The following is an 8,444-nucleotide window of genomic DNA, read 5'->3' on the forward strand; positions in this document are numbered from 1 at the left end:
GACACTTTTCCACGTGTATACCTTCCCCACCGATTGGGCTCTGTCAATTCAACGTGGTTTTCACCCTATGGGGGTCATTCCCACAACACACTTGATCTAGACATTTAATGTTGGGCTACCACAGTCCCTGTCTTGACTCTTTACCCTTGGACCTACCTGATGGCTTTTGGACTGAATTTTCTTACAAAGGGAAGGAAAAGGAAAAACAGGAAAAAGCTTTTTGTTAAGTCCAACTTGTTTTTACGTATTAAAATCATTTATAAGTATTCAGAAGGATTTTTAAAAATTGGTCCTTTGAGAACAAGTCTCCTGCAGGAAAGTAGGTTTAGATCTATTCCACAACTACAGTTTTAAATACCAACAAAACAACTATCAGGGTTGGGATATGCTAACAAAACAATATTACCTTTAGTTTCAGCCTCGGATTGGACCAAAGAGAAGCAGATAGAGTGAAGAAACTTGTTTCAATTAAATCATACATAGGATTAGAGGGTACCCAGGAAAATAAAGACAAGATATAAACTATCAGTAGAAAGGGTCAAAACTGAGACTGTCCAGTTCTGATGGCCTAAATCTTGAGGTCCAGGTAGATTCTAAATAGCTCTACCTTCTTCAGATCCCATATATAGAGATTTTAATACCCTAACAATGGTTTTAGATGAAAGTAAACAGTACTTGAAAATATTTGACAATATTTGAAATACTCTTCAAAGTGCATAGGGAATTTTTTATCTTTAATTCTTCCTTTAAATGTTCTTGGTTTCTGGCAAGCCCTCATGTAGACAGACATGTCATGTTTATTGACTTTTTAAAAGTTTATTAACTTCTCACTATGTGCTAATTAGGTAGATAAGTTCAGTGTCATGTGTCAAGTGCTATGATCCAGATAAGAGCAGGAATCTCTGGATGCACATATGATCATCCCCTCATGGTATGTTCAGAAGAGGTTCCCTGGAGCCTATTTCTGAGCACCACATTGAAAGGAGTCAAGTGCAAATAGGTATGGGGTCAGGAGGTATGGTGACTTAGAAGCTTGAGAAAACGTGTTCACAGAATCATAAGTCATTCAGTTGTTGGTTCTTAGTATCTAAGGTGGGGGAAGGTTGTAAAAGGCAGTATTCTAAAGGTGTCCCATCAAGATTTGTTTACCTTAGTTACTAAATCAAGCCCTGATCTAAGGGCTGCCTGAAGAGACTTTGTAGATGTAATTAAGATTAAGTTACTGAAAATGGAGAAATTATCTTGGGTTATTGGGTGGGGTAAATCTAATCACTGGAGTCATTCAAAGCAGGCAATTTCTCCAGCCGGAGTCAGAGAGATGCAGCCAAGCAAAGAGGAAGAAGGGAAAGTAAGACACGGGATGCATGAGAAGTAGTTGACCTGCTGTTGATGGCTCTGAAGAAGAGAGACAGCAGTCAGAGAATGTGGATGGCCTCTGGAAGCTGAAAATGACTGTCAGCTTAAGGCCAGCAAGGAAATCAGGACCTCAGTTCTATAAAAGCAAGGAACCGAATTCAGCCAATTTGAATGATTCTGGAAGTCGATTCTTCTTAGAGCCTCCCAATAAAAGCCCAACTAGCTAAGACTTTATTTTTATTTTTGTGAAACCAGGAACAGAGAGACCAGCCTAGTCTGACTTCTAATCTTCGGAACTGTGAGTTAATAAGTTGGTGTTATTAGAGGTTGGTGTTCAACCTCTAAATTGTGGTAATTTGTTATGGCAGCAAGAGAAAACAAAACAGGAGTAATTGTGAAAAATGACAGTAGAAGCAGTGATTCTCAACTGTACCTAATATTGCTCCTGGGGGGGAGGGCGGCATTTGGCAAAAAAATAGAGACATTTTTGTTTGTCACTACTGGGACAAGGGGTAGAGTGGTTGAGGAAGATCGGGACATGTTTGCTACTGGCATCTAGTAGGTAAAGGCCGGGGATACTACTAAAATTCTATAATGCACACCCCAAAGCGAAGTATTATGCGGCCAAAAATATCAAGGGGAAGGTTGAGAAATTCTAGATGAAAGTTAGGCAAGTATTGGCTGGATCATCAAAGGTCTTAACAGGATTTGCATTTTATCTCCAAGGCTGTGAACAGCCATGGAAACTTGTTTTGTGCTCTTTTCTCCCTCTAGCTACATGGAAAATATGCTATACTTCTTTTATTGAAAAAAAACATGCAGGACCAAGCTAACTATTAGAAGTAGTTCTATTTACCAAACATTAACAGAAAAAGTAGCTAATAAACTAAATCGTATCAAACTTCTTTGTTTCTAGTCTAACATAAATAATTATTTTTTATGATGCAAGTGGTGATTTAAAAATTAATAATTGCCAAAAAATGACTTATAATGTGCAGTCATTCTTAAAACAGGAAGCCTAATGATACTTTTGAAAAAAAATATTTAAAATATTTTTTAATGTTTACTTTTGAGAAAGAGAGAGAGAGAGAGATTGAGAGAGAGAGAGAGAGAGAGAGAGAGAGAGAGAGAACATGAGTGGGCAGGGAGCAGAGAGAGAAGGGGACAGAGAATCCTAAGCAGACTCTGTGCTGACAGTAGAGAGCCTGATGTGGGGTTTGAATTCACAAACCATGAGATCATGACCTGAGCTGGAGTCGGATGCTTAACTGAATGAGCCACGCTGGTGTCCCTAAAAAAGTATTTTAAAGAAAACACCAGAAGAAAGTGTTCACATAATTAATTTCCTGTGTCTTTGTCTTTGTGAGGATGGCTCATCACATTAGTGATTTTTCTTATATACAAAATCCTCTGCTTGCTTAGTTCACTGTGTAATTGGGCTATTGAGCGTCTACTTCCTTTAAATCCTTTTGCCTTAATCTTTTACCTTTTCTTTTTTTTTAAGTTTATTCATTTATTTTGACAGAAAGAGAGCACATGTGCATGGGGTTGGGGGGAGGGGCAGAGAGAGGGAGAGAGAGACTCCCTAGCAGGCTCTGCACCATCAGCACAGAGCCTGACACAGGGCTCGAAGCCACAAAACCGTAAGATCATGACCTGAGCCAAAATCAGGAGTCAGAGGCTGAACCGACTGATACACCCAGGGGCCCCTACATTTTCTTTTTAATAAGTAGGAGCACAATTGCTGGCTCTCATGGCTAAGACTATGTTTATATATATATATTTTTAATTTATCTGCAACCTGCATTCTCCCGATAACCCTAAGACTGTTGATTCTGTATGTGACTTAAAAAGTCAGGAATAAAAAGAAGGTCTCTTTTATCTTCTTAATCTAATTAAGCTAATTACCATGTGTCATATTGATACGGATAATTGATGAGAATAATTTGAATGTCCAGGTGGTATTCATTTTCACTAACACGATTAAAACTTCAAATGAAAATAATACTAAAATATACTAACCATATATTCGCTTAGTATGTGCTTGACTTACTTACCACAGACTGATTTCTCCTCCTTTGATTTTTAAAAATGTTTATTTATTTATTTTTGAGAGAGAGAGAGAGAGAGAGAGAGAGATGGAGAAAGAAAGAGAGGGGATGAGCAGGGGAGGGGCAGAGAGAGAGGGAGAGAGAGAAAAAGAATCCCAAGAAGGCTTCCTGCTGTGAGTGCAAAGTCCAGATGCTCAACTGACTGAGCCACCCAGGCACTCCATGATTTTTCCTCATTCAAAGTAATGGTTCCTAGTGACTTGTCCTTGTTGATTATTCAATTGTATTATTTTTTGAATTATTAAATTTCATAGTTAATGGTACCTTATCATCATTGGTGCATACAGGCCCTCTTATTTTTATTGATTTATTTAGTTTGCATGTGTTTATGCTAAATGAGTACTTTTTTTCCCCTAGGGACTTTAAATTCATTTAAATGGTATAGAGTTATGAATTTCATTATGTTTTATTTTTCACTAAGCATTCTGTTTTTGAGTAGTTCTATTTACCAAACATTATCTACATATTCTACCTGTGTTCATTCCCTGATACTAGCTCTCCCAGTGATGCACATCCAAGTGATCTTCAACTCTCACCACATAAATGATGCTACTATGACATCTTCATAAATAAACATGGACACTTATTTGCCTAAGCATGTAGGGCACATCAGCAATTTCTTTGGGATACATACCATGGAGCAAAAATTCAGAATTATAGGATATTCATCTTCTATAATTAACTAAACTATGTCAGCAATCTATACTCAATGAATACTCCAGTTTACCAGCAGCAACAGAGGTATCATCAGTTTTCTGGTTTTGTTGGTGTTTTAGCTATGAAATAATAATACTTTAATTGAAAATTATGTTTATTTGATTATTCATAGCTTTGAACATTTCTTCATGTGTGTGTTAGATTTTGGGGTTCCCTTTTATGAAAATTGCCTGGTCATGATCTTTGCTTGCTTGTCTATAATAGTTGCTCTCTGTCTCTTGTTAATTTGTAGGAATTCCTTATACATTACAATAAACCCTTTGTAAATGTTGTACATTGCAAAATATATTCTCAATTTTGTCTTCTGTATATTAACTTTGTCTAAAGTTACCATCATTGAACAGAAAGCCTTAATAATGATTTAATAAAATTCATCTCTTCCTCATCCACATGGTTTTGGCTTTAAGTTTTGTTTTTTTGTTCTTTAAGTCATTTGCTGACCTTGGCTCTCAAAGATATTTGCCCACATTTTACTCTATTAACTTTATAATTTTCCCTTAGAAATATGGGTGGTTTTAATTAACTTTTTTGGTTTCAAAATATTTTAGACTTAAAGAAAAATTGTGAAACTAGTTCACAGAGTTCCAATATATACTACACTCAGTATTTTCTATTGTTTATATTAGTATGTTATGTGATGCCATTAATGAACAAAATTGATATGTGATTAGTAAAGTTCTTGATTGATTCAGATTTCTTTAATTTTTACCAAGTGTCCCTTTTCTCTTCCAGGATCCCATCCCACTTCTCCTTAGGCTTCTTTTGGCTGAGACACTTTTTCAGACATTTCTTGTTTTTGATGACCCTGACAATTTGGAGGAATGCTGGTCAGATATTTTGTAAAATGATCCTCTACTGGGATTTTTCTGATGTTTTTCTCAGGCTTAGGCTGGGGTTTTGGGTTTTGGAGAAGATGATTGCAGAGGTAAAGTGCCATTTTCACCATATCCTATCAAGGGTATATAGTTTCAACATGATTTATCAATGTTGAGATTGACCTAATCACTTGGCTGATACAGTGTTGATCATGTTTCTCCGCTGAATAGTTTACTGTTTCCCACCCCCTATCCATACTGTACTACCTTTTAAAGGAGGCCACTGTGCTCAGTCCACTAAGAAGTAGAGAATTATACTCAATCTTATTGAGGGTGAAGTATCTACAAAAATTAGTTGGAATTCATCTATAGAGATTTGTCTACTCCTCTCATTATTTGTTTATTCAATCATTTATGTATAGTAGTATGGACTCATGGATATTTATTTACACATTGGGTAAATCCATTACTACTTTATTTATTGTGATACTCAAATTCTGCCAGCTTTGGTCTTTGGGAACTCTTTCAGTTGGCTTTTACACCCCTTGGACATATTCCAATCATCATGAATTCTTTGAGTACTTCCATATTTTCTGCCACTGCAAGATGTGCCAGGCATATCTTGTGTATTTTCTGCCCTAGTCCCAGAGTCAGCCATTTGTCCAAAGAGTCTTGGTTTCTTTTACAGGAAAATGGTATTAGAAATCAAGATCTTAGCACTAGATCTCATTGCTGCTGGTGTGTTATGGGTTTTAGGCCCTCTCAGCTGACAAAACAAGGAAATAAAATCATGTTATAAATATATATTATAATCTCCACATATAATGGAAATCTCCACATACATGCAAATCTCTGAGTATTTCTATATATAACCATCTGCACCTATACTAGGCTGAACATGAGTGCACACTGATGTCTCCAACTCCAATCAAATACCACAAGCATCATTCCAAGCCTCCTTTCTTATCTATAACTTCCCAGTCCAATAATAACTTAACATTCACTGTCCATTTAACTATTAAATTCTGGTAAATATGTTTATGCTTCAGAATGGTTAGCTTGTAGGTCCATGGAAAACAAGTTTATCAACTAGACTACAGTGCTTAATTACACTTACGTTTTTCTTTAGTCTTACATACTCCATTCATTTCCAAAGTTACTTAGGTCAACACCTTCTTACCCACCTCCAGGGAGATAGTTTCAAACTTTCGTATACAGTTATGTTATTTTGTCATATTTTGCATTTCATCCTGACCTCTTAAACTTCTTAAAATTTGCATGTATTAAGGTTAATTCTTTGGGATGTGACATTCTATTGGTTTTAACAGATGCATAATGCCATGAATCCCCCACTATATTACCATACAAAACAATTATACTGCCATAAATAATTCCCTATACAATCCTCTCCCCTACCCCTACTCCTGATCTTTTGACAACCACTGATTTTTTCTGCCCCATTTTTTTTGTCTTTCCAGAATGCCAAGTTAATAGAATTATGCAGCATAAAACCTTTTCAAAATGGATTGTTTCACTTGGCAATATGCACATAAGATTCATTCATGTCTTTGTATGATGATAGCTTATTCCTTTTTTTTTTTTGCTGTATAGTTTTCCATTGTCTGAATGTACCATGGTTTAGCCATTCACCTTTTTGAAGGACAACTTGATTGCTTCCAGTTTTTGGTACTTGTTCATAAAGTTGATGTGAACATTCATGGGCTGATTTTTTGTGTGGACATAAGTTTCAAATCAAATCCAGAAATTGCTAGATCATATGGTAAGACAATATTTAGCTTTATAAGACACTGCCAAATTGTCTTCGAAAGTGAATGTACTATTTTGCATTCCCCATAGCAATGAATGAGTTTCCATCTCAGCATCTTTGCCAGCAATTGATATTGTCAGTCTTTGTTGGATTTTAGCCATTCTAATGCATGTTTAGTTGTATCCCATTGTTGCCTTAATTTGCATTTCCCTAATGACAAATAATGCTGGAAACATTTTCATACACTTATTTTCCATCTGTATATCTTTTTTGGTGAGGTGTCTGTTCAAATGTTTTATTCATTTTTTTAATTGGGTTGTTTGTTTTTTTTATTGTTGACTTTTAAGAGGTCTTTATATACTTTGGATACAAGTCCTCTATCAGATAAGTGTTTTCCAAATATTTTCTCCCAGTTCATGGTGCATCTTTTCATTCTCTTAAAAGTATTTTACAAGGAGCCAAAGTTTTTAATTTACTGAACTGCAACTTATAATTTTTTTTCTTTCATGGATCATGCTTTTGATGTTTTCCCTAAAAGTTTATTACCAACCACAAAGTCATGTAGATTTATTTTTATATTTTCTTCTAAAAGTTTTATATTTTTCTCTTTTGCATATGGTTCTATTTTGAGTTAATGTTTCTAAAGGGTATAGGTCTGTATCTAGAGTCTTTTTTTTTTCACAGATGGACACCTAAATGTCCAGGACCATTTGTTCAAAGGGCTATCCTTTCACCATTGAATTGCCTTTGAATCTTTGACAAATGTCAGTTGGCTACATTTGTGTGAGTCTATTTCTGGGCTATTTATCATCCATTGATTAATGTGTCTAATTTCCAATAACATGCTGTCTTCATTACTGTAGATTTATAGTAAGTCTTAAGTAGGGGGGTCTCCAACTTTGTTCTTCATTATATTGTGTTTGATAGTCTAAGTCTTCTGACTTTCTACACAAACTTTAGAATAATTTTGTCGATATCTATAAAATAGCTTGCAGACATTTTTATTGAGATGTGTTGAATGAATAGATTGAGTTTGAGAGAATTGGCATTTTAATATTGAATCCTCCATCCATGAACATGGAACATCTATCCATTTATATGTATATATTTTATTTCTTTTATCAGTGTTTTGTAACATGTATAGGTTTTTAATATAACCAAGTTGACCTTTGTGTATGATCTTGGTAAGGGATCTGGTTATGTTTTTCTTCAAGCACTGAACACCATGTACTCAACAATCCATACTCCCTGGTTGATTTGTGACTTTACTCTTATTGAATATTTAATTCAATAGACACATTTGCTTTTAAGGTCTATAGTTTGCCCACTGGATTTTTAATATTTTGCATCCATGTTATGTATAATTTTCAGACCAAATCTTTGAAGTGAGTCCTATTATGTGGTAGGAAAGTCACATTCTCTCTTTTTAATGTTGAATTAAAGATTCAATTCAAATATTTTATTTAAAAATTTTTTGTTTTAAAATTTTATTATAAAATTTTAAAATTAGTTAAAATTTAAGTAAATATGTAGAGTTCTTAAGAATTGCTAATTGGAGTTTTGATTAGAATTTCACTGAATTTTTGGAGAATTTATATCTTTATATAAATGGAAGAATAGGAAGTGTTGAAGACCATGGACTACCTTTAACATATTTAGCTTTTCTTGTATCCCATG

General features: G+C 34.9%; 1 long non-coding RNA gene across 1 annotated transcript; it reads left to right on the forward strand.

Moving 5' to 3' along the window:
* Positions 1-912: 912 nt before the first annotated feature.
* Positions 913-7,110, forward strand: LOC123386032. Its single transcript, XR_006599474.1, has 3 exons — positions 913-1,654; positions 3,963-4,208; positions 4,917-7,110. It is a non-coding gene; the product is annotated as an uncharacterized LOC123386032 (long non-coding RNA).
* Positions 7,111-8,444: the final 1,334 nt, after the last annotated feature.

Source organism: Felis catus, chromosome B3 (assembly GCF_018350175.1).
Source record: "Felis catus isolate Fca126 chromosome B3, F.catus_Fca126_mat1.0, whole genome shotgun sequence".
Lineage (NCBI taxonomy): Eukaryota > Metazoa > Chordata > Mammalia > Carnivora > Felidae > Felis > Felis catus.